We start from the raw sequence: 26425 nt of genomic DNA on the forward strand, positions 1-26425 counted from the left end.
CTAAGAGAAATACCATTTTTAGCGTTAAATCCTTAGGCGAAGCCGACTCTAAAGGTTCGAAGGGGGCCAGGGATAACCCTTCAAGAACTATAGCCAGGTCCCAGGCAGGAACCCTGGACCTGGTTGCCGGTCTCATCCTCCAAGTTCCACGGAGAAAACGAATGACCAATTGGTGCCTCCCCAAAGGCCCATCACTTACAGGTGCGTGGAAAGCCGCAATGGCAGCCACGTACACCTTAAGCGTGGAAGGGGAGAGACCCGCAGAGAAACGATCTTGAAGAAATTCCAGAACTGAAGCCACCGGGCAGTTGACTGGATCTAACTCATGTTCTCTACACCAAGTGACGAACACATTCCACTTGAGGCCATATAATCTCCTAGTAGATGGAGCCCTAGAGCTAAGTATGGTTTCAACTACCCCGGCTGATAGACCAGCATTTAGGTACTGAACCCCCTCAGAGGCCAGACCCACAGCTTCCACAGCTCCGGGCGAGGGTGGAAGATTGTGCCCTCCGCCTGAGACAACAGATCCCTCCTCAGAGGAATCTGCCATGGCGGAGCTATCAGGAGTGATATTATGTCTGAAAACCATACTCGGGTCGCCCACATTGGGGCAACCAGAAGTAGACTGATGCCCTCTTGACGAACCCTCTCCAGGACTCCCGGGAGCAGAGCGATCGGGGGAAAAGCGTACAGGCGAAGCCTCGGCCAGGCCTGTACCATGGCATCCAACCCCAGTGGGGCTGGATGTGAGAGGGAGAACCAAAGTGGGCAGTGGGACGTCTCTCGAGACGCGAATAGATCCACTTCCATTGGTCCGAACCTCTCCCATATCAACTTCACCACATCTGGATGAAGTCTCCATTCCCCGGGCCTCAGCCCCTGCCTCGACAGGATGTCTGCTCCCTGATTCTGAACCCCCGGAATATACATTGCTCTGATGGACAGTATCTTCCCTTGGGACCAAAGAATAATCTGATGCGCCAGTCTGCACAGAGGGCGCGATCTGAGTCCCCCTTGTCGGTTCAGATAGGCTACCACTGACGTATTGTCTGATCGTACTAGGACATGGTAACCTTTGATGTCTGGGAGGAAGCTCCTCAAAGCCCTGAACACAGCCATCATTTCTAGACAGTTTATGTGCCAAGATAGATGATGGTCCAGCCACAGACCCCTGGCACAGCGGCCGTCCATGACCGCGCCCCAGCCAGTAAGGGATGCGTCTGTCGAAACGATTTTTCGGCGACATGACGCTCCCAACACTGGCCCTTGGGACAGGAACCAAGGTTTCTTCCATATTTGAAGAGAACGAAGGCATCTGCGCGTTACTCTGATCATACGAAATGGATTCCCCTTGGGAGAAAACCCCTTGGCTTTTAGCCACCACTGAAGAGGCCTCATATGCAGAAGGCCTAAAGGAATGATGTTGGATGCCGCTGCCATGAGGCCCAGCATTCTTTGAAATTGCCTTACAGTGATGGCCTGACCTGGCTTTACTCTTGAAACCATAGATAGGATGGACTGGACACGTGCGGGAGACATGTGTGCCCGCATCGTAACCGAATTCCATACCACACCCAGGAACGTTGTTTCCTGAGCTGGTTCCAACACGCTCTTTTTCGTGTTGAGTCTCAACCCCAAATTCTGAATGTGGCCAAGGACGACATCTCGATGCCGAACCGCCATTTCTCGAGACTGAGCCAGTATAAGCCAGTCGTCGATGTAATTCAGTATACGAATGCCCTGGAGTCTGAGAGGAGCCAGAGCTGCATCCATACACTTCGTGAACGTGCGGGGAGAGAGTGCTAGGCCGAACGGAAGAACCCGATATTGATATGCTTCGCCCCCGAAAGCAAACCTTAGGTACCTCCTGTGACATGGAAGGATGGAGACATGAAAATAGGCGTCTTTTAGGTCTATTGTGACAAACCAGTCTTCGGACCTGATTTGATTCACGATGATGGGAATCGTCAACATCTTGAACCTGAATCTCCTCAGAGACCGATTCAAGTGTCTCAGATCCAAAATCGGCCTGAGCCCGCCATCCTTCTTTGGAACTATAAAGTATCGGCTGTAAAACCCTGACTCTCTGTCTGGTAGGGGAACACTTTCTATGGCCCCTTTGACCAGAAGAGCCTGTACTTCCTGTTCCATAACCCGAGCCTGTTCTGGAACCACTGTAGTCGGCACCACCCCTGCAAACCTGGGAGGTGGGTGACCGAACTGCAGTCTGTATCCTTTTTCTATTATATTCAGGACCCATATAGAAATATTTGGAAGAAGATGCCACTGTTCCAAAAAATTTACTAAGGGAACCAGCCTCTCGAGGCTGGCCTCGGATGTCTCTCGAGCATTGTTCTCGACTTTCTGAGGCAGCGAACTGGCAGGAAGCAGACGAGAATGATTTTTCGACCATAGGTGGCGCTCTTTTGCAAGCTCTTGGGACGAACGCCACGGTGTGCGTTCGCTGGAAATTGATGTGACCCGAAGCGTCAGTGACGGCGGGACGACATCTTTTTCCAAAGGGCTCCGCTGGGAAAACAACCTCGGTTGCCTCACAGCGGGGGGGGGCAGCCCTCGGAGGTCCTATTAACTCGGCTAGGACCTCTTCCCTGAAGCCCTCTTAGCCTGAATGACGGCCCTCAGGTCGCCTTTCTGGCCAGAGGATTTAGAATGGGAACGTTTCCTCTGTTGCCAAGCTCCCGCGGGAGGGGCTCGAGAGGAAACGCTCTCCTTCTGCTCCAGGCGATATGCGGAGCTGGTGGACGGCTGAGACTGGCCACTTGGACCAGCCTTCCCAGATTTAGAACGTCGGGGGAGATATTGTTGAAAAGCTGCTGATTGTTTTTTCGTCTCCTGAAACCTGTCGACGACAGAAGATACTGCGTCGCCGAACAGGCCAGAAGACGAAACTGGGGCATCTAATAAAAAGGAACGATCTTTATCCTTCATACCCGACAAATTCAACCATAAATGCCTCTCCGTGGCCACCAAAGCTGACATGGAGCGGCCAATTGCACGGGCCGCCTCCTTAGTGGCACGGAGAGACAAATCTGCTGCTCTTCTCAATTCAGCAACATCCTCAGGTGTTGGCCCCTCCCCCTCATCCAAATCTTTTAGGATGTCGGCCTGGTACGCCTGCAAAATAGCCATAGAATGCAGGGACGCACCAGCCCGACCAGCCGCCATATAAGCCCTGCCCACCAATGCAGAAGTGTCCCTGCATGGTTTGCTGGGCAGCGCCGGGGTTTTAAGCGAGGATGCCGCTTCGGGAGAAAGATAGCTCGCTAAAGCTTCCTCCACCCGCGGCATCCTGCCATAGCCCGCCTCACTCGCACCCATAACGTTACTATAATCACACGAAGTGCTGTGCGATATACGAGACGAGTGAGGCTTTTCCCAGGATCTCGTGATTTCTCTATGGAGATCTGGGAAAAAAGGCAAACCCCGGCGCTGAGGTTGTGAGCGGTGCTGCAGAAATCTCTCGTCTAATTTACTCTGACGAGTCTCATCCTGCTTATTCTGTGGCCAACTAATGTTGAGTTTGGCCACCGCACGCGTCACAACCTCCACCAACTCCTCATACGCGGAAACATGAGCTGGCGAGTGTGACTCATGATCCGCGCTCCCGATGCTGAGCACATCTACTTCCTCGGAAGCGGACAGCTCAAGCACCGGGCACTCGTCACAGGCAGAAGAAGCCGCAGCGCGGGCTTCTGTACCGTGAGCGAGTGTCAGAGAATCTGCAGATGATGAACGAGAAAGTGCCTCGGCAGTCTCGTTCTCATCTGCGAGATCCTTTTGCGATCCCCACGATCTAAGCCTCCGCGCCGCCTCAACGGACGCGGGACCTGAACCGCAAGGATCGCGAGCTTGACCATCTTTAGAGAAAATAGCCAAGCGGGAGCGCAGCACTCTTAATGGGAGTGCTTCACAATGTTCACAGGCAACTCCCTCAAGAGCAGCCTGTGCGTGCTGCGCTCCCAAACAATTCACACACAATGAATGTGTGTCCCCACCCGTAATATATCTGGGGCAGGGGTGCACACATTTTGTAAATTGTTCACTCGCCATAATAACACTTTCACTCAGGACAAACAACAGTAAATAGGACAGACAGTTTCAACATAGAGCGCTTGCTGAAGAGCGATAGCTGGTATGTGTGTGCGTCAGTGTCACTTTTATACTTCCGGTTATGCCGTCACATGTTACGTCAGGACGCAACGCCAATCAGGATTGGATTAGTTTCATTTTTACTTCAGAGGCGCACGCTAAGGGAGCGTCCCCAAAGGTCGATTCTCGACGCAGTGTAGAGTTCCCTCGAAAGGGAACTACAGATTATACTTCCACATTTTTGTATCCCCGCGTACAGTCGGATCAACAGAGGGTTATTAACAGAACAGTAACTGTATGGGTATCTTTATCACTGAAAACTGTATCATACGTTATCTACTCTTTAAACAGCATTATGGTAAAAATGGAACACTATTGCAATAGCGTTCTTACATGTACGCGACTGCGTTTTACTTCAGACGGGTTGGCGGAACTGATAGAACTGCAGTTTCTTTTCTTTTCTGTGTGCATGGTCCTCCAGTTTGAAATGTCGACTACAAGCACAGAGGTTTTTCAGTTTTTCCGGTGCGCCGTTCTCTCCGTATTTTCGAATCTTTGCCTACAACAACGCGCTGGATCCTTTACTGGAATCCAAAAGTAACTCACTCCTGCGAATCGTTTCCTCTTTCAATTCTTGCACATGGGAACAAAAGTCGACACCATAATGACTAAAAGTTTGCTAAGTAAATGTGTCTTAATTTAAGAATGTTTAGATATTTGTACTGGAAAACAATACAAAATACTCATTAAGATTTATAATTTAGGGTTATGTGACACACTTTATTCTGATGGTCCCTTTTGAACATTCTGTTGACTATAAATAACTTTGCAACTACATGTCAACTAACTCTCATTGGAGTATTAGTAGACTGTCTGCTTAATATCTGCCAACTCTTTATTGTGATGGTCCTCCAACAGACATTCTACTGACTATAAGTAACTTTGCAACTACATGTCAACTTATTCCAACACTAACCCTACCAGTCTACTAATACTCAATAAATCAATGCTTGTTTTGTTCTTATACTCAGTTGTTTGTTCTGGACTCAATATCAGACATGTTTTATTTTGGCACGGCGAATAAGTATAGATTTATAAATGCTTATTCACAGTTTGTTTGTGTATATAGTGACTTCTAGGTGAAATGATTCATGCCATACTGATAGTTATTTCCAGTATTATGTACCACTGCCATTAAAATAAGCACACAGCACTTTTCCCGGGTTCATATCGGTCTCTCTCTAAACACTCCGAGCGGATTTGTTTGGTCTGTCCGGCACAATAAAATAAACACTTCATTGATGGCCGGAGTTTCCTTCCCAAGTGTGTTGATGTTGGTCCCGCAGGAATGTCTGTGTGTTACGAACATTAGTAGCATGACGGTTGCTTTGTAATAGGGTCATTATGTTTTCAGAGTTGAATAAACTGTGTACTGTAAGTGTGTACCGTAAGTGGTCCTGGTAAACCCTACATTGCGGGGACCAAATATCTCCACAGATGTAGTAATACTAGACATTTTGTGGGGACATTTTTTTTGTCCCCATAAGGGAAAACAGCTTATAAATCATACTAAATGATGTTGTTGGTTTTTTTTTTGGGGGGGGGGGGGGGGGGTTTATGTAAAAAATACATTTGTATATGTGTGGCCTGGTAAACCCTACATTATGGGGACAAAATGTCCCCACATAGATGGAAATATCCAAAATTAGGTTTAGGGGTAAGGTTAGTGTAAGGGATAGAATATACAGTTTGTACAGTATAAAAAATATTTTGTTTATGGAAAGTCCACATAAAACATGAAAACACAACGCTTGTGTGTGTGTGTTCTCCACAGCAGTCCATCTCTTCGTCATTCCAAACGCCGTAACTCTCGTCTAGTCAAAACTTACTTAAACAAGAGCTGCTCTTAACATAAACACAATGACTGTGGTGGTCAGACACTCTGTTCTTTTACCATTTAAGTATATGAGCAGAAAGCCACCCAGCTCTGTGCTCATCTGTCTCTTTCTGTACACGGCCACTGCTTACTAATGACCTTTGACCCCTTTTACTGAAGGACAGCCAGCTATCTAAAGGCATCGGCCACTGCTTTTTTTCTTGGGTAAAAATCCTCCTCCTCCTTTCTCAGCAGTTGTGTTTGTTGAACAAAGAATGCTGGCTGTTCTAGTGTTTTTTTTTTTTTTTTTAATGAATAACTAATATTGGTTTGCCTATAACAAATATTGGTCTTGCTATAAAGAGCAAAGGAAAAAAATATGAAAGTCAGATTCAACAAATGCACTTTCTTTGTTTCTTTGTCTCCAGCTCTCTGTGTTAGGAAAGAAACCTTGAAAAACCTTTTTAACTAACTTCAATGGCTACTTCTTTTTTTTTTTTTAGAAACATTGAAAATAATAAGAAACGTTTCTTGAGCACCAAATCAGCATGTGAGATGGATTTTGAGGGTCATGTGACACTAAAGACTGGAGTAATGATGTTGAAAATTCATCTTTGCCATCACTGTAATAACATAATATAATACATTTGAAAACAATTATAATACATTGTAACTGTTTTTCTGCATTCTTGATCAAATAAATGCTTGAGCATAATATTTTTAATTGCTATAATGAATTTTTGCAGTTATTATTATTGTCTCACTTGCAACAAGTGATGTCACGCTACACTGCTGCTTGTTGCTAAACGTAGCTCACTGAAGTTAGTAGTATCTAAATTTTAGTTAGTTAGTCCCCAACTCTTCTCTCTTTCGCTCTTGCTGTAATGAGGGCGTTTGGTTGAGAGAGGCAGATGGAAGTGCCTGTGGGATTGTGGGAAGGCAGAAACAGAGGGAGAAGTAGCTACGTGGAGGGTTGGAGATACTGGTTATGGTGGTGCCATGTGGTACCAGAGTCCGTGTCTGCCTTCTGGACATTTGTGCCAGTCCCTCTTGGTGGTCATCCAGGCTCAAACAACCCTGCCAATTAAAGACTGCCCCCAAGGCTGCCCTCGAGCTTCCTGCTCCACCTCTCTCTCTCTCTTTCTCACTCACTCCTTCGTTCCTCCGTTCCTTCTGCCAGTCTCTCTCCGTCCCCTTCCCATCGCCTCTTGTGGTTTCCGCACACGAGTGTCTCTTGTTTCCCCTCAGTTCTTTTCCTCATCATTATCCAGCTTCAGACCTAAAGCCAGTTAACCCACTTTCAGCTCTCAGAGCAGGATCTGGCCAAGACAGCCCTTCCAGCCCTGACATACTTAAACCACACATTTGAAATTACCAGCCCTGTTATTCATATGGGTGTGTATGTAGTGCAAGTATATGTGTGGATAAATCATATCATAAAAGTGATTCATTTGACATAATTGCTGAAAAACCTTATTAATTAAATATTAAATATTGTGAACTGTCTGTCTGTCTGTCCGTCTTTCTAGATCTATCTATCTATCACCGCAATTTAAAATTATAATACTACACACACCCTACCCCTAAACCTACCCATCACAGAACATTTTCTGCATTTTTAGATTTTCAAAAAACTACATTTTGTATGATTTAAAAGCTGTTTTCCTCATGGGGACCAACAAAAATGTCCCCATAAGGTCAAAATGTACTGGTATGACTATCTTTCTGAGGACATTCGGTCTCCATAACGTAGGAAATACCAGGTACACACACGTACACAATAATCAGCAATGTCTCATTCTAGATTCTTCCAAAGATGTCAGGTGAGACTCCCAGTGGCATGAACACACTCGGTATGTCCATATGGGCTGGACAGATGTTAGAGGGTGACACACCTATCATGTGTCCCCTAATTTTATTTTCCACAGTGTCCCTGAATCCTGAAACACCTCTCATCACAGCGCACACTGATGCTCATTTTGTTTCCAACCTCCACAAGTGCCATCCAGACCACCTGCCACACCTGTGCCCTGTCAAAAGTCTCCATAAGGGCCAGCAGAACCTGATTTAATTGATCTCTGAAATCAGTATAAGGGTATCCACAAAGGCTATGTTCATACAGCTGCACAATACTGCTGTCAGTTTTGTTTAAGAGCGCTATACAATTATATTCACGCACAGTTTGGTTATCAAAGTGACAAACACATTCTATCACCAACGCATATCTGCGAGTGAGATCGCACTTTAGAGAGCATGATAGCCTCTCTCCACTGTTTACATACTTTGTATTGTTTGCATTTAAAGCCTCTGTTGGTTAATTAATATTTGCAGGCTCGTGTAGAGTGTATATTTGTCAGTGTAATTAATGGCTATTACAAGAACAGAGTGCTGCAGGAATGAGTCCTGAAACCTGGAAAGAAATGAGTTGAAATTCCCGTTCTATTGTCCCGAAGTCAATGGGTTTTTAGTTCATTACCTAAAAGAATGTCTGTTATTAACACAATCTCAAGATATTTTTACGTTTTACTTTAAAACATTAAACCCATCAGTAATACCCCACTCTTTTTTTTAAGCTTTTACGTGTCTTGAAAAAGACGAGTGATGTCAAGTGGAAAATGTGACTATACAGAGGCTGTCCCGGAAATGAAATGTTATCAAGTCAAAGAGGAAATTATCTACTAACTAGTTTGCTTTTACAGCCTTGTTGTGTTCTTGCAGATTATTCTAACTCAAACTTTCTAACTGGTAGATTTATATATACTGTAGATAAAAAAAATCTTGAAAGGGTTGTCAGCAGCGGTTCATGCCGCCATTGTGCAGTTTGTTTATAGCCTAACTTTACATTTGTACTTCTGGTGGTTGTATTTAGGCTTTAAAAATCACAGCGATTGTTGGTTACAGAGCTTATTTTCTGCAATAATCCTGGAAAATGGAATTAAATCATGTTGCCTTTTTGTTGAGTGAACCAGGGTGATCCGGGCTGCCTTCAATGGTCACCAGTCTTGGAGATCATTCAAGGCAGTAGTTGTCCAAGTGAATTTAGAAATGTAGCTTATTGGTGTTAAAGCTAGAGCATGCTCATTTGAAAGGCTGTCAGAGGGTGAGATTACTGACTGTTGGATCATATTCAGATTCTGCATGTTGACAGGCAAACTGGCGCAACCCAGATGTGAATTACAAAGCACCATTCTGCATCACAAGGAAGATTCAAAATAAACTAGCTGGCTGTGTACAAGATCCTTTCACTATTTTTCTTTATCTCCCCTCGAGCTGTAATGATAAAGCATGGCGTTCAAGGTTTCGTATGTGAACAAACTAGACTGCTCAAGGAGAATTAAAAGATTTTCAGCTGCTTTTTTCCTTGTCCTTGGGTGTAGGTGTGTATGTGACAAGTAATTGCGAAACAATGTTGAATTATTTAGCGATTTTGATAACATTATAATCACTAAAGGTCAGTTTGATACCAGAAGTCTCGTTCTGTAACATACAATCAATACTTCTGTTTTCTAAACAGTGAGTGTGTTATCGAATGGCTGAATGCCTGGTGGTTTAATAAATAGGTTGAAAAGCATCGCTGGTGCTCTAATTGGTCCACTTTGGGAGTGGAGTTTGTGTTAGTGGGAAATAATAGCATAATAATGCAGGCCCTGGGTAGATGCTGCTTACACCGTTGGCATGAGAAGCTCTACCAGCCCTCTCCAAAGGGCCCTTCATCCACTCTCACACTCGACTCATTTATTCCTGTCATTCTCACCTCAATCCGGAAGGATTCATGGAGCATGCTGATAGAGCATTCCCTCAGTCCTGGAGACCTCTTACTTTGCTCTTAGGAAAGGAGAGATGTTGAAGAGAGACATTTGAAACTGGTCAGTTTCATGCCAATTTATTAAATTTAATGCTACAGATGTGTTGTTTTTGAAAGGTTCTTTTTAGATGTCTGATATACCATAGTATATCAACTCACTTTAAAGGACTGCTTCAGCAAAAAAAAAAAAAAAAAAAAAAAAATTCTTATTGTTAATATTTGATTAATTCGTTTCTTTGGTTAAACACAAAAGGAAGCATTTTAAATAGTGTTCTTGTTGCTAGTTTTCACGCAGTTGTATAGAATAGGGGATGACACTTCAAACATGACTCGAAAGCACAATAAAGGTATCGTAAAAGCAGTTCATTTGACTTGTGTGCTATATTCAAATTATGCTATATAGTAAATGAGTCAAATGGACATAGATTGATTGATTGATTGATTGATTCTTTAATCATTCCTTATCCATCCATCCATTGACAGTCCAGTCACTCTTCACTTTGATTGCACTTTACTTCATCACTTTATTGACCAGAATATTCTTCTAAACTTCACCTTTTTTGTGCTCAGCCTCACAGGTTTGGAACAATGTAAGGGCGGGTAAATAGAAATGAAAATTGTGTAAAAAAGAAAGTGTGTGTGTGTGTGTGTGTGTGAACCATTCCTTTCAGCTTCAAAATCACAGCATTTGCTGTCCCTCCTGACTAATGGCCAGCCTACGTGCCCTTTACTTCCCCCTAGGGGTATGGAAAGTTTTCAGCCTTTGGCACTCTTTCCTTTTTGATAGATGTCTTCCTGGGTGCTCCTGATCGGGTAAACAGGCCCGGGTTCCATATTTATGAAGCCGCCACTTCAGGATTGTCATCAATAATGAGCGGCTACAACCAACCTTTCCGTCATTACATGAAAAAATAAAATCCGTGTCTGAACTCGGGCAGCACAGGAAGGACTGTAATGAGACAAAGCACTGGGATCCTCTGGGAACCTGAGACACATCGCCTGGGCTTGATTGACAGGATGTTTGCTGGCATCTCGCTGTCCTTTATACAAATTCAACAGATGGTCTCAATGAGGTCAAACACAGCACTGATTTAGACTCTACATGGCCATGTTTTCCCTTCCAATTAAATTCAACATCAAAACACAAGCTTAAGTGTTGTTTCTCAGTGCAGTTTAGAGACCTAAAGAGGGAGGAAAATAGTGAATACAAGAGAGAAAAATATCTCCTTGGAGACTGAAGGAGCTTTCCTGGGTGGAGAAGTTCTCCCAAACCAAAGACGAGTGCCTTAAATTGGAGCACTTATTTGTTTGTGGATGAGAGGTACATCATGGAATGAATACGCCTGAGAAAAAAACCCAATTCTTCCGCTAGCACAAACAAACACACAACATTTAATTAGATCTAAAGGACTTGGAGGAATGTTACAATAAAACTGTGTCCTTTACCACAGATGACTGTTTCTCTTAATTGCAACCTTATTTTTTCAAATTTTACGTTTATGATGTACAATATGACTTGATTTTTTTTTTTTTTTATAAAATGTATCTCACTATTACATGTTTTCCTCTTTTTTTGTACTCTGGAGTGTAAATTTCCAAATTGTAGAGTGTAAGTAAACAGAGCAATGCAATGAACATTAAAATACACACTATTTTCGGAAGTATAGACTGTGGGCCAGATTTATTAACAGTTTGCTCCAGTGCAAACCCGTTTTTTGGCATTAAAAAAACCTGCTGTCAGGATTTATTAAAGACACGCAGTGAGAAAATAGTGCTGAAAAGGGGAGTACAGGATTATTTTGCGGCTGACCTTTTTGCATATGCATTTGTAGGAGTTTTCATCTCACGCTAATTTGCCCTGGTTAGTAAATCTGGCCCTATATTAATAAATTGACCTTGGGTGCTTTGAAACACTGTGCATGACCCGATTTACTTTACTCTAAACCAGGGGTCTCAAACTCGCGGCCCGCGGGCCATTTGCGGCCCGCGGGGTGATATTTTGTGGCCCCCTACTTGACATTAAAGTTTAATGTTAGTGCGGCCCGTCGTTGCGTGTGCCGCGAAAAAAAAAAAAAAAAAAAAAAGTATCCCTTATGAGCTACCATAGATAGTCTCGTGACAGCTTACGGAGGGTTTGTTGTCAATAGTTGTCATAGACAACCGCGAAGTACAAACATACTGCGCCTGGAAAAAATGAGCGCGTCGCTTCAATTATGAGCGCGCTTGCCGCGCGCCTACATTTGAAATTACGAACTTGAGCGCGCAAAATATGTGAGCGCGATATGTGAACGGCCCCTTGGCGAACTACCACCAATCAGGCCACGAGCTACTGGTAGCTCGCGAGCGACGTGTTGGAGAGAGACCCTGCTCTAAAACAATGTGAGAATAATCATTTTGAGCTTGTAATATGTGTCCAACAGGTTCATAAGAAGGTTTGCTTTGATTTGTGCAGTCAGTAATTTGAGACACTATACAAAGAATTCAATAAGACGGGCAGACATGACTGCAAATATTTGTATTTCAAAAGCAATAATTGTTTTTCTAAGTATAATAAAAGGAAATGTGCCTTCCAAAAAAAACATTCAATATCATTAATGTGTTGTATAAAGAAAATAAAAAGGACATAAGCAAATATAAATATCACAAATATGTGTTATAGACAAAGAAAGTTTGTAAAATGAACTTCAACTGTCAGAAGGACAGCTCATGAAGAACCAATCATGTACAGAAAGGAATGTTCAAATTCAGAGGAACTGTTCAGAAGAAACGTTAATAAATATTGAGAAGATTGGATCAGTTGTGCTCCTTTTTTGGAATACTTGAATACTATTTTTTTGTGGAATACTTGATGCGGCCCAGCCTGACCCAGACTCTACCTCTAGCGGCCCCCAGTTAATTTGAGTTTGAGACCCCTGCTCTAAACCATTGAAACTGCTTTACTCTAACCACAATAAAAATAAAAATAAATGATTATTATATTTTTTTCTGTGGTAAACGTCATAAGACTATAAAAACTGTCGATAGACTTTAATTTGTATTGAACCCAGAACATTTCTTTAAGGTGAGACACTACCATCAAAAACAGTTTTTTCAAGCATCTGTCGATTTTGAGATTTTGGGCTTTTTGGCTTTTCATAAAGTGTTTTTTTTTTCAGACTAGTGAAAGGAAAACATTCAAAATACACTTTTATAGCACTTTATCTATTTACGTCTGCAGATTTAAATTACAGTACATATCTTTAAAGGCCGTTTTCTCAAAATGAGTTTTTTTTTTTTTTTTTTTTTTTTAGTGAGTGAGTGAGTGAGTGAGTGAGAATTCTCCACTTTAGTAGCACTCAAATACACCAAACTTTACAGTTTTCTTCCTATCTATATTCTGAATGTTTTTACTTTGGTTTGGTCATATGTAATTTGCCTGATTTTATTCCTAAAAAAATGTTTTTTGTTTAATTTTTTTTTTCTGTCTGGTGACAGTATTTTATTTCTGATTAATGTGATAAGAAGAGATATCCAAAATCCACTCTCTAAAAACACTTGACTATAATATGTAAAAAAAAAAAAAAAAAAAAAAAAAAATTAGATAATGCTTCATTTACATACAGTATTTAAACATAAGATTTTTAAATAACTTATTCCAATTTTGTTTTGCAATTCTTAATGTAATCAATTAACTGGGGAAGTATGGTGATATCTATTTTTTTTTTTACTGTGGTGTCTAAAGTACTGTAGTCGTTCTCTCTTTGTTTACTCTATCTCTCTTCCGGCTCTTTCACACATAAAATATGAGTTTATCTTCCCCACCTCAGACATTCCTCCACTATTTCTTCTACTTTCTCCCTCTCTATTTAATAATCCTAGGATATACTGTAGATCATTGTTTTTGTAGTATGTCTCTGCAGAGAGGTGTAGAGAGCGTCTTTACTGCCTAAAGGATGACAGGACTCATAAAACCAGATTCACATAGGAATTTAACAAGTCAATAGTGTTCATTAAAATTAATGAATAGCAAAGCTTTGGCACCAGATGCCAGCTTCTCAAAGTCCTCCGTGGTCACAGAACGCGACTCAGCCATCCATGGTTTTCCCCTAAAGCAGGGGTCTCAAACTCGCGGCCCGCGGGCCATTTGCGGCCCGCGGGGTGATATTTTGTGGCCCCCTACTTGACATTAAAGTTTAATGTTAGTGCGGCCCGTCGTTGCGTGTGCCGCGAAAAAAAAAAAAAAAAAAAAAAAGTATCCCTTATGAGCTACCATAGATAGTCTCGTGACAGCTTACGGAGGGTTTGTTGTCAATAGTTGTCATAGACAACCGCGAAGTACAAACATACTGCGCCTGGAAAAAATGAGCGCGTCGCTTCAATTATGAGCGCGCTTGCCGCGCGCCTACATTTGAAATTACGAACTTGAGCGCGCAAAATATGTGAGCGCGATATGTGAACGGCCCCTTGGCGAACTACCACCAATCAGGCCACGAGCTACTGGTAGCTCGCGAGCGACGTGTTGGAGAGAGACCCTGCTCTAAAACAATGTGAGAATAATCATTTTGAGCTTGTAATATGTGTCCAACAGGTTCATAAGAAGGTTTGCTTTGATTTGTGCAGTCAGTAATTTGAGACACTATACAAAGAATTCAATAAGACGGGCAGACATGACTGCAAATATTTGTATTTCAAAAGCAATAATTGTTTTTCTAAGTATAATAAAAGGAAATGTGCCTTCCAAAAAAAACATTCAATATCATTAATGTGTTGTATAAAGAAAATAAAAAGGACATAAGCAAATATAAATATCACAAATATGTGTTATAGACAAAGAAAGTTTGTAAAATGAACTTCAACTGTCAGAAGGACAGCTCATGAAGAACCAATCATGTACAGAAAGGAATGTTCAAATTCAGAGGAACTGTTCAGAAGAAACGTTAATAAATATTGAGAAGATTGGATCAGTTGTGCTCCTTTTTTGGAATACTTGAATACTATTTTTTTGTGGAATACTTGATGCGGCCCAGCCTGACCCAGACTCTACCTCTAGCGGCCCCCAGTTAATTTGAGTTTGAGACCCCTGCCCTAAAGTAAGGACAAAACAAACACAAGATGTAATTTGACTTTGAGGGGACTGGCACCAACTGCCTCCTGCTTTCTCATGGTAATTTATAATCTCAGTCATCAACTAAATATTAGCATTTGGCATCTCTAGGTACGCATATATTAGGAGGAAGCCGGCCAGTATGGTGATGTTGGTAGTGATGAAGGTTTTGAGGGATGTTTTCAATAAGCTCTATAGCAGACCTATTTAGGGTCTCTCCCTGGTAGATAAACCTGATTTTGTCAACGTGTTCACCAACAGGACGCAAACAGGTGAAAGGACTCTAACTAGAGTGTACAGCCATTAGCCTGAGCCCAGTTTAATTAAAATCCCAAACAGATGATATTGTCAGAGATTGGATGTAATCCTATTCAATGAGAAAAAGTGCCCAAATTCAGCAGAGATGGATTAGGAGTAAGCGGGTGTGGTTGTAAAGAAGAATTGTTGTGTAGAGAATTCATTCAATACTGTTTTATCAGATCTCCTGAGTTGGTGTATTTTCATTTGAAGTATAGGGTAACAATTGGGCGGGGCTGACTGAAGGACTTTTTAAGCAGCCAATAGGCATTAGTTATGTCACAGCCATTAGTTTGCTAGTCAGTTGTATGGTATTTGTAAGGTGCAGGACATTCTCATTGTAGAGATTTTCTATAATCTGTGTAGTGTAGGATGAGTCATCAATATTTTAGCTCGGTTTTGCCAGAAAGAGAAAGACAGTAAAGTTTAAAGGTGTATTTCTTCTAAAAGGTAGTCCGTGAAAAGGTAGTTCAGGTAATGTTTCACCCCAAAACGCATAGTTAAGTATATTTTAACATATGAATTATGTTTAAAATAAAATGTAATAAGTATTGAGATTGGTAATTATTGGTGATGTCAATGAGAAAAATTACAATGAAATCCAGGAGTATCTCTCTCTGTGTGTCTGTGTGTGTGTGTGTGTGTGTGTGTGTGTACAGTCTATATATATATATATATATATATATATATATATATGCACACACACAGAGAAAGAGAGAGAGACTCTTGAATTGCACTGCAATGTTTCTCATTAAGCAGGCTATCATCACCAATAATTTCCATGCAACCTTATTCATTTTTCAAAGCAGATATTGAAAGCTTATTTCCTAAAATCTCATTGTTTAATTCATATGTGGGTGTCAGCGGCAATTCAGTCTAGGCTAAGATTTTCTACTTACTGTATAATGCTCTCTTGTCTGTCTGTTTTTTTATTATTATTGTAAACAAATTTTCACACACTTACAGCAAGGACATGCCTTCTCTTCAGATGTGTAAGTATAAAGAAACCTGTGTGATTATAGCTCCACTCGCGTGATTTTATAAGTGATAATTTTCACATTGTGAAAGCTTTCTTTTAATCTCAACTCTCAAGTGCTTATTGACTCGCCTAAATCAGTGAAAACGGATACCATGAGAATCAAATAGATTAAAACTGTCTCAGTCTTAAAGAGATGCTCGACTGGTCTTGAGATTCCTTAAATTCTCTCCTGCTATCAACGGCACTTGAACACCCAACACTGTGTATTAGGTGGCAATCAAGTTGTGAGGGACTGAGCTGAACTCAAAGCTACAAGTGATTGCAGAAGTTTGTGGTTAGTGGTTAAGAGGACAATTGTCGTGATATTAGTGAGGGTTTAACACACTCATTCAGGAGGTGGAGTGGCCCTATTGATCCCTGCAGCTCATCAAGATGATTTTTATTGAACAGCAAAAAAAAAAAAAAAAAACTCTTCTAAGCGTGAAAAGAGGTATGCTCCTTTCCTTCCTAACCCACTCTGTACGGGGACATGCACTGGTCGAAAAATACAAAATACCTGTGGAATATGTAAAACTCAATAGCCTGTGGTTTTTGAAAGCGCTAAATAGAGCACATCATGGATTGATTCATGCCGAGCTGTTTTCACTGTGGCCTTTTCACTCCTTTGAAATATCCTATTAATTTTTTTAACACGGCCCTTTTGATTAAGCAGCCTTGAGGGGGATGAGTTGTTCGACACTCTTTTCTCCGTACGTCTTGTTGGATCTAGTCGACCACCAATAGTGGTTTTGAGGTTTTTCATTTTCACCAGTCAATGTTTATTTCTTGAGCAGTGGTTCTCATACAGTTTTGTTTCAGAACTCAGGATTTTTTTTTTTTTTTAACTTTTCAAATACAATTGAACAAAAACCTTTATCATTCACTTTCAGAGTTGATGTCATTCTGGCTGATATATCACTAAGCACCACATTGCATTGCGTTGGCAAAATACATTGCTGTGTGAGGTCAGTATACTGATGCATGATTGCATGAGGCATAGCATGATGCCTGAGGCCCTGTTGAAATTCTCACTCCGTGGGAAAGTCTGGCGAGTTGTTTCGAGGCAATAATCTTTTACCCAGATGACTCTTGTACCCACTTCCAAGGCTCAGGATGGGCAGAGAGAGAATGTAATAGATGAGTCTGATTTGCCAATCTGTTGAGAGACCTGTGCTATTCTGGGATAAAGCGTGATAGTCCATTACTCAGATTGGAGACAGATAAAAGCCTGTTCTCGGGGTCCAGCTGTTGGAGGCATTATGACAGCCTAATGCAGTTCACATTGTGAGCATCCAGCACAAACAGTAGTCGCAGCGGCCGAGAGTCCCTCATTTGGGTTGAATCAACAGTGTAGATGGGCTAGTAATTGCTACAAGCTGCCCACGACGTAGAACAGTTGTTGTTATAAAGACTTTATGGGGGTAATCACAATCTGTGTGTCGTTAGAGTGCTAGTTTGTGTCTTGCATGAACAATTCCAGGTGGACTTTACCAATGAAAAAAGAAGCTCGCATGGAAGCTGAATCGGGAATTTTCCCGAGGTATTTCGATTCTGGTCAAGCTGGTTTAACCGTGGCACTGTTGATGTCCGTGGCCGCCCGCATAACCCAAAGTCTCATTTACAGCAGCGAGCCACAAAGCGGATTTTCCATAGGTGGCTGCCCCGAACAACTCTTCACAAAACACAGCCGAGGTTGATTCAGAGGGTGAAGAAAGGCTTACAACCACCCGGCGAGCTCTTAAGTCCAACCATATGGAGGAGATTGGTTCTGTCCCTCCTCCTGTGTCCAATCTTTCATATGTGGCACTGCACCATGACTCTAAAGCTCATGCTAAACCCACCCAGGCTCATCACAGCCCCAGGTCTGAAAATAAAGAGGTGGAAATGCACACAAAGACACACTGATAGGGGACAGAACTCAACCAGGTGCAGACCTAAATGAGCCCATTCATCATGACAGAGAATTTTAAGGTAGAAGAACATCGTAAAGCAGCAAATCCCTCTTAACAAATGAGAAATCGTACATCCTTTTTAAACTTTTATATTACATTTGTTTTTTTCAGAACATTCTATTCACTCTGCCAGATGCGCAGTATTCATAAACCGTCCATGAAAAAGACATTGATCACTGGTTACTGGATATAGTGAAAAGAGAAGCAAGGAATTTCCCTCATTGTTTGGATTCTAAACCACATTTTTTTCTGTAAGGAAGTGGGCTTTACAAGCTGTTTTAGGCCTCGCTTGGTTTTGAGGCTTCGGTCGGTGAGACATTTACAAGGGGACAAGAGCTCAAGCTTGCAATTTTTTTTCTCCATATATAGTCAAGCTACTTGACCACAAACCAAGGGCAGACGGAGAGTCTGTGGAGGGACTGGGTGCGGCCACCATCGGTTTGCATGTGTAAGGATACATAATGCCTCATGTAATTAAAAAGATGCCATAGCTTTGGGCTACTTTCTTCGTAGTGTCACTTTAAAGTCGGTGTGAAAATGTACCCCTTTTACCCCTTTTGCTTGTGTGTGTGTGTTTGATTTAGCTGTACATGGAATTCCAAAATAAATAAATGATATATAATCAATACGTATTTGACAGTTTCAGTCACAATTGACCCTTCGCAGGGAGTTTGATTGACAGGCGATCTGACCAATCATAATCCGCTATCCACCATTTCGTCTGACAAAGCAGTCAGGAGAGTTAGTAGATTAACGTTGGAGGATTTAAACTTGAAAAACGGAGTGTACTGCCTTCTTTCCGCGGTTAAAACAACATTCCTTCTTATGTTCAGTGATGGGAATAACGGCGTTATAAATAACGCCGTTACTAACGGCATTACTTTTTCCAGTAACGAGTAATCTAATTGATTACTCTTCTTATCTTAATAACGCCGTTCCCGTTACTGCCAAAAAATGCAGCGCGTTACTATAACTGATGAAGCTGGGTTTTTTTTTTCATCAGACCAACTAGATCTCTGAGCGAGAGGCAAATACTTTTTTTACTGTTCTTCCTTGGTTAGTGGGCAGAGCACGAGACAAGCGGATAAATGCTGACGACTGAGGTAGAGTAAAATGTCATTGTAAGCCAATCAGAGGTAGAGTTGGGCGGGTGTTCGAAAGCACGCATAATAGTAGGCATTCGGCACTTTTGACTCAGCTCACTGAAAAGAGCCGGCTCTTTTGGCTCACAAACGGCTCTTTAAATGACTTTGACTATAATATTTAATTTTTTTTTACATAATTATTTAATTTCTATAGGCTAAATTTGTAAAAATAGAGTTGGCTCCTCAGATATGCGAGCCAGCTCCCGACGTTCACCTAAAAGAGCCGGCTCCTAGAGTCGCCTCATTCGCGAATCGCGAACGACCCATCAAAAGCTCATTCGCGAACGAGTCGATCCATCATCACTAACGGCTAACGCTCATGAATTGCGAACGACCCATCATAACGCATAGTCGGACAGGACAGGACACACAATGAACAACACAAGCAAGCCAGTCAGTCAACGAGAGACAGGTATGGCGACGAGCTTAACAAGCTTAATTTAATTTTGCCCAGTTGTGGCCTGTTGAGGGGCAATAAATATCAAAAGTTCCAAAACATCTATTGTGTTATTTGCATTGATCCACTATATAAACATAATATCTACGTGGCATTTGATTGGAGGCTAGTCTCACTTTGTCCCACAGCAACATTTTTTTTTTTTTAGATGTGTGTACAATGTTTCATGTTTCTGTTAATAATGTATTGTATTAAGTGTCCATTTCATTATAATATTCAGATTTATCATAAATAATTGAACATGCACATGTATTGTAAGTTCCGTTAAAGAGGGGTAGAGGTGGGGTCACATTTGAGCATTTAAAATGTAATTTTACTTGAAAGTAACGCAATAGTTACTTTCTTAAGTAACTAGTTACTTTTAAAATTTGTAACTGAGTAACTAATTTAGTTACTTTTTGGAAGTAGTAACTAGTAACTGTAACTAATTACTTTTTAAAAGTAACTTGCCCAACACTGCTTATGTTCATTCATGTTTATTTGATGCTATAAATTAACTAGAAGGAAGAGATGATTGGTTCACGAGCTGCTTTAACTGAGGCTCTATAGCAATCTGTCAGACATACTAAAGAGCCACAAAATGGTATGTATTGTTTACATTTCTTTAAAAAATGACATATAATATGGCTTTTAAATGACATATTCAATGGCTCCTCCCCCTTTTCAAATAGCCAATAGCGTTTAGTTTACCTCACAGACTTCAAGTCTACTTGGCAGCATCATGGAAGCGAATCAGAGCGCTGATGATACGTTGGATTCAATAGTAGAGGTGTGAATAAATAGTAGCCATTTCATTATTAACCAACGTACATTTGGAAAACAGAATAAAACTCGAGTAACCGAACACACATCTCCAACCAGTGGCATAATATTGCTTTAAAAAGTGGGTGGGACAGGTGTGTGTGTGTGTGTGTGGGGGGGGGGGGGGGGGGGGGAGGTTGCTATACAATGCTAAGATATATTTACAATATATGTGTACAATACATTTTTTGGGGAAAAAAATAACATTACGATGTCCAGAAATCAATTTCAATAGTAATATGGGTTTAATTTGCCATTTAATGATATCTGCTAATATATATTGTTAGTGGCGAGAATTTTCACTTGAATAAATGCATAGATCTGTGAATATGCTTTCATGATCAAGTGGTAGATCTTTTGCCAGGTGTGTCAGAGGTTTTGGGTTCTAATCCGCACTCGTATAGCTTTTTTTTCCTCATCAAAAACGTATGTTTATCAGTGGTTGTATATCAAGCAGGGACACGATTGTGTGCATTTTGTTTTGTGATTTCACCGGAACAAATAGAGAGTCTCCACAACGGCGTTAAGCGATAGATTAAAGCGCATGCCGTGTGAAGACTGTGCGCGAGCCACAAGAGAACACTGTATCCATGCCACTGATAGCAGTGGTATCATGCCACTGATAATACAATATTTGTATTAGGTACATCCGTGCCATGAGTTGTTTCAATATCGACCCTGGCAAAAACCCATATTGCTTCGTGACGTGACGTTTAGGGGCGGGACGCTTTACATTCTAGAGAGCATTTGAGATTTGATTGGACAGAAGATGTGATGAGAAGCTGAAGTCCGTGATGACGTCATAAAAATCTTTGATCCCTTTTAGTGGAAGTGAGGGACTGTAAGTTTTGAATGCTTATATCTCCTAAATGCAAATTTGGTCATTGGTTTGGAACACACCAGCTTATTCATAACCTTAAGCCTAACATATTCATACTAAAAGCTAAAGAACTTAAATTTTGATTTCAGGGGGCCTTTAAACGGTTTTTAGGGGCATGTTGTGAGCTATGATCTCTGACTGTTTTGAACTGACATCTTTCAGCCAAAATTAATCAGTAAATTCATGAGCACTGCTGCTGTCACATTGATTAGTAAGATGACATTGATGACTGACGTAAATGTAGGTATTTTGACCAAAGGAGCTTATATAATGTATAAAGAAAGCAGCCATTCTTTGCCAGCAGATTGTGATAAGTGACAATCATATTTGCTGGATTGTGTTGACAAGACAAGGAAACGATTTCTCAGGCTCTTTTGATTATATATTATACTATTTTTTATATATATATATATATATATATATATATATATATATATATATATATATATATATATATATATTAATATACTGTTTTTAAGTGGCATGGAGTGTAACCACATTTCTTAAATGTAGATTGACTGTAATTTATCGACTTTTCATTTTGAGTACGCTTAACACGCTAGTTTTCAAAGTAGCTTCCCAGTGCTGTTCCCGGGTGGGGAGGATGAGGTGTGAAAAAAAAAATTAGATGTAGAAAAGCAAGACTGTTGTAGATACAAAGTCAGAAACATGAGGGGAGGAGGGTATGTCTGCCACCAGACATCTGAGCGCAGACTGTAAAAGAAATCTAGAGCGCGGAAAAGAGAATGAGGGACGAGTGTTCGGGGGACAGATTAAAGTGCAAAACAGGATCAAATGTATATGAGAACATTCTGGAGCGCCTGTGACAGTTATTAATCACCAACGCCCACTTATCAACACAAGATGCATGCTGAATTCCAGCAAGCATTAACCCAAGTGCCAATCCAAGCTTCAAACAAGGAAAGACCCACTTTTCTAATGCCCCGTCGGTTTTGGTCTCGGCAGGGTTGCGCTAGCCCACTGATGCAGCTTTCTGAATCCAATCAGACCCACGTCGCATCACAGACGGGTAGAAAGGGGGAAACATCAACTTTTATCGTAGCTTTGCTTAAGAGCAAAGTTTCTCTGTGCCTCCCTAGCCAGAAAATGACAAGTAAACGGCAAGGTTTTCTGTTTGGGTAAAGAGAATGGCAGGTTTGCATCAGAAAACTGGGTTGGAAATAGAAGACGGGCTGCCAGAGCTGACTGGGACTGGCTCCGTTTGCCATCTTTGCAGACACATTCTCAATTTCTAGATTGAGCACTTTACAAATGGCATTATAAATTCACTGACTTCGCAAACGAACCTAAATTAACTTCATTCTGTGGAAATGGATGCAATGCCAAAAGGTCAGCCATGCGAATGCTATCCGGTAACATACATTTTAGACAAACATTTACTGTTACTTTTTCTATTTTTTGCCCTGCCATCGAACATAGTTTTAAAGCCAAAGCAGAATCTGCTGCATGTCTTGAGCAACACACAGCAGTGGAGATTCTTTCCTAAATGGATCCGTGTTGTTGAACGAATTGGATGTTAAGTTAATGATTCAGTGACTTACTCATAGGGCATGTTTACACCTGGTCACTTCATGCAATTTCTCTAATCGGATAGCTATCTGATCGTGAATTGAACTGGTGTAAATGCCCTCCGAAGCGCTTTTGAGACAGATTTGAATCAAATCTGAAAATGACAATTTTCAGAGAGAGAGAGAGAGAGAACAGGAAAAGAGATATATAGATATAGTTAGATTGTTTCTGCTCTGTAAAACCTTTTCAGTTGGTTAAACTTAGAAACAAAAGTTCACCTGTTGCCTTAAAAACCAGCCCATTCTCATCCCAAGGCATCATCTAACTGACGCTTTTGACCATGCGTCAACATGCCGACGCACATGGTACCCCTTAAGCGTCAATATGAGACGCGCCTCCTAGTGGTCTAACACTAACCCTACCCCAGACCTAAACCTACCCATAACGGAAGCGTCATCTAACTGACACTAAAGGGTGCCATGGTCGAACGCATGGTCAAAAGCGTCAGTTAAATGACGCCCGAGGATGAGCGTCTCATATTGACGCTTAAGGGGTACCATGTGCGTCGGCATGTTGACGCATGGTCAAAAGTGTCAGTTAGATGACGCCTTGGGATGAGAATGTGTTGTAAAAACATGAGTAAACTCAACTAAACAATAAAACTTTCATTTTTGAACTTGAGTTCAAAATCCAAAACATGTCTTAAGTAACTGAACAAGTAATAAGAAATAAGTAACTTCATCGAGCAATCATGTTTTACAGAAGTATTTCTGAAAGTGTTTAAAAAAAAAAAAAAAAAAAAAAAAAAAAAAAAAAACATCTTTCCACTTCCAGTAGAAATATTCTGCCAATTTGGACCCTGAATGTTACTTTTTCTCCAAAGGTCACTGTCTATTCAAGGCTTCTACAGATGCATGGTACAATGCTGCTATGGGATGCTACACAACATGTGAATGGACTGTTGAGGGCGCAGGTCAGGGCTCTCTGAATCTATGAGGATCACAACACAAATAAATAATCAAAATCTGCATTGTTGCTTTAGTTTTATTTGTTGTAATAATCCCAGTTCCTGGCAAAAGCAATGCATTTGTGTCAAGAGGCCATATTTGAGATTAATAATGGAATAAAAGTGTTTGCCTTGTCGTTGATACCATAATACAGACTTTTCTATGGCTCCTCTAGGCTGAACTTCTTCTGTCAACAGCCGAGTCTCTAACGACAGCTGTGGCTGCACAAGTTCTCAGACCTTCACATAACCCCAATCATCACCTCGCTCTCTCTGGGAACACGTTCTCGCAAAATATCCCGTCCAACTGGCTGAAGCTTCCTCCGCATCCTCCACGTCTTCTGCTGGCATCTGACCAGTCGCTCTTTCTAAAGTGAAAACATACGGCGTGACCTCTTTCTCTGTCCGTCCCAATGCCCGACTTACTTTCAAGCCCTCCCAATGGGAGGCCAGGAGTAACTTCATTTTTCAGCCTACTGTTCTGTCACCTGATACCCTTGAAGGGATTCTTCTCCCCGGAGTGTGTGTGTAAACTGCTTCTGCTTCTGCCTCCCGTTTTTATTTTTTTTTATTTTTCTGTGACTGAAACCAGATGGAAATCTGAGAGGCCGCTTTGGCCCCGGCATGTTCAGGTCCTCGCACTTTGACACAGATGTTTCCTCTCCTCTTATGTGTTTTCATTCTTTTTCTTCTTTCAAATGGGATTGATTCCTCCAAGGCCCCAGTTACTTGAGAGGCCAGTGTGAGATGGACACAGGTGTAGGAGGATAATCTCTGTGTGTGAATGTCTGGAGCAGTTTTTCTGAGCAGTTTAAAATAAATTGTATATTTTGAAGTTTGTAATGTAGTTGGTGAGGACAAATATTTTACTCCCTACTAAATGGGTTGGTTAAGTCACAGCTTTGCGTATTTCAGAGTGAAACAGGATATTTAACATTAAAAATTGGCTTGCCGAGACTTGATTTTGTCAAATGGGAATTTATTGAATCACGAAAAGTCTGCATTTTATTAAAAGTATTTTAGAGTTAGGGGGAAAGCACCAATGAATCCATTAGGGAAGCAAATAGAGTCAATTTTGATTTCATGTTGACTATAAATATTTAATGTTAAAATGCATGCACATATTCAAAACCATAAAGGATGCATGTTTACAGCTTCTTCAAAATACAGAATCAGTCAATTGCTAATAATTAAACTAATATATTATATTAATTTACATTCAATTGGTTTCCATTAGTAAGTTATTGTATTTAAAAGCCCTATTGACTAATATGCTAATTTGTTTGGTTTGTTTCAGCCGTACCGCTGACAATTGGTTTCATAATCACAATCTCATTTAATATTTCTCTCAGGTTAAACACCATTTTCAAGTGGAGCACCGAAGCCAAGACGAGAAATCTATTAATGACTCAACATGAATTTTTGAACATGAGCAAACTACGTAGATACATCATTTTGAAGGTTGTCTAATGAAACTGCTTTAATTAAAAGGTTTTATTAGACTACAATAAGACTGCCAAAATAATGTTTCACTTGGTGAATATCTCTCTCTCTCTCTCTCACTAGATGTGTTCATCTGTGCTAGAAATATAGGACAAATAAAACATCAATCAGACGCTGTTGTTGCTACTTCTAAAAGCTTTCATGAGGCGTTCGAGGCTTCGTTAAGCACTTCAAAGAGACCATCATCTGCTCAGAAGAGACTGTGACATATTTCAGACATTTTTCGCATCCATTTTGAAATAAAACTGTGTGCATCGACTCTGAAAGCATTATTGCACTGGGAAAATGAAAAGCGAACTAGCTGAACACAGGCCGTGCCTAATCATAACGTAATATGTTACAAATTGGTAGCAAGCGTGATGACAGACACTTAATTTGTTTGCCATGGTGATGAAATCGGTGACATATGTCTGTTACCAGTGGATTTTATGTTGTTGTTTTTTCTCACTTTCCCTTGTGTCTTAAAATAAGAGTTCACTCAAAAAGGACTTCAATTTCTTCTTACACAAAGCTTCCAAATGGTTTCAGAAGATTTAAAACTCAGCACATAGACTACTTTTATGACACATATGTGGTTCTTTTTGAAGCTTGAAAGTGTCTTTGTGATTGCAAGGAAAAAAATATTTCATCAGAACATTTCATGAAATAGAATCGAATTGGATTTCACACAGTTTGGAGTGACAAGGCTGAGTAAATGATTTTAACTTTTGGTTGAACTGTGCCTTTAAGGTGGCGAGAGACTAAGCAGTTTTGCTGTTTCCAGGTAGACAAGGTCACATCCTTAAAGCATTTTCAAAGAGCTGCTGTTAATTGAAATTTCAGAAGTGGACAACTTAGCAGAGGTCACTTTGTGACTTTGAAGGAAAGCTCAGCATCGCCTTGGACCTGTTCCAATATATTACAGCCTCGACCCCAGTAGGCTCATAATGATACAATAGTAGCGACGTGGAGGGAAAAAA

General features: G+C 41.0%; 1 protein-coding gene across 7 annotated transcripts in view; it reads left to right on the forward strand.

Moving 5' to 3' along the window:
• The window catches only part of sdk2b (sidekick cell adhesion molecule 2b), a 342012-nt gene that overhangs the window by 39468 nt on the left and 276119 nt on the right, over positions 1–26425 (forward strand). Inside the window, exon 1 of one of the 7 annotated variants that reach the window (XM_056245440.1) lies at positions 20300–20329. The exons of the other annotated variants lie outside the window; for them this stretch is intronic. The gene's annotated coding sequence lies outside the window, so the exon portion shown is untranslated. Of the gene's footprint in view, positions 1–20299; positions 20330–26425 lie in introns of those variants that run through there. 7 annotated transcript variants of the gene reach the window in all.

The sequence above is a fragment of the Rhinichthys klamathensis genome, unplaced genomic scaffold (assembly GCF_029890125.1).
Source record: "Rhinichthys klamathensis goyatoka isolate OS25496 unplaced genomic scaffold, OSU_Roscu_1.1 h1tg000030l_1, whole genome shotgun sequence".
Taxonomy (NCBI): domain Eukaryota; kingdom Metazoa; phylum Chordata; class Actinopteri; order Cypriniformes; family Leuciscidae; genus Rhinichthys; species Rhinichthys klamathensis.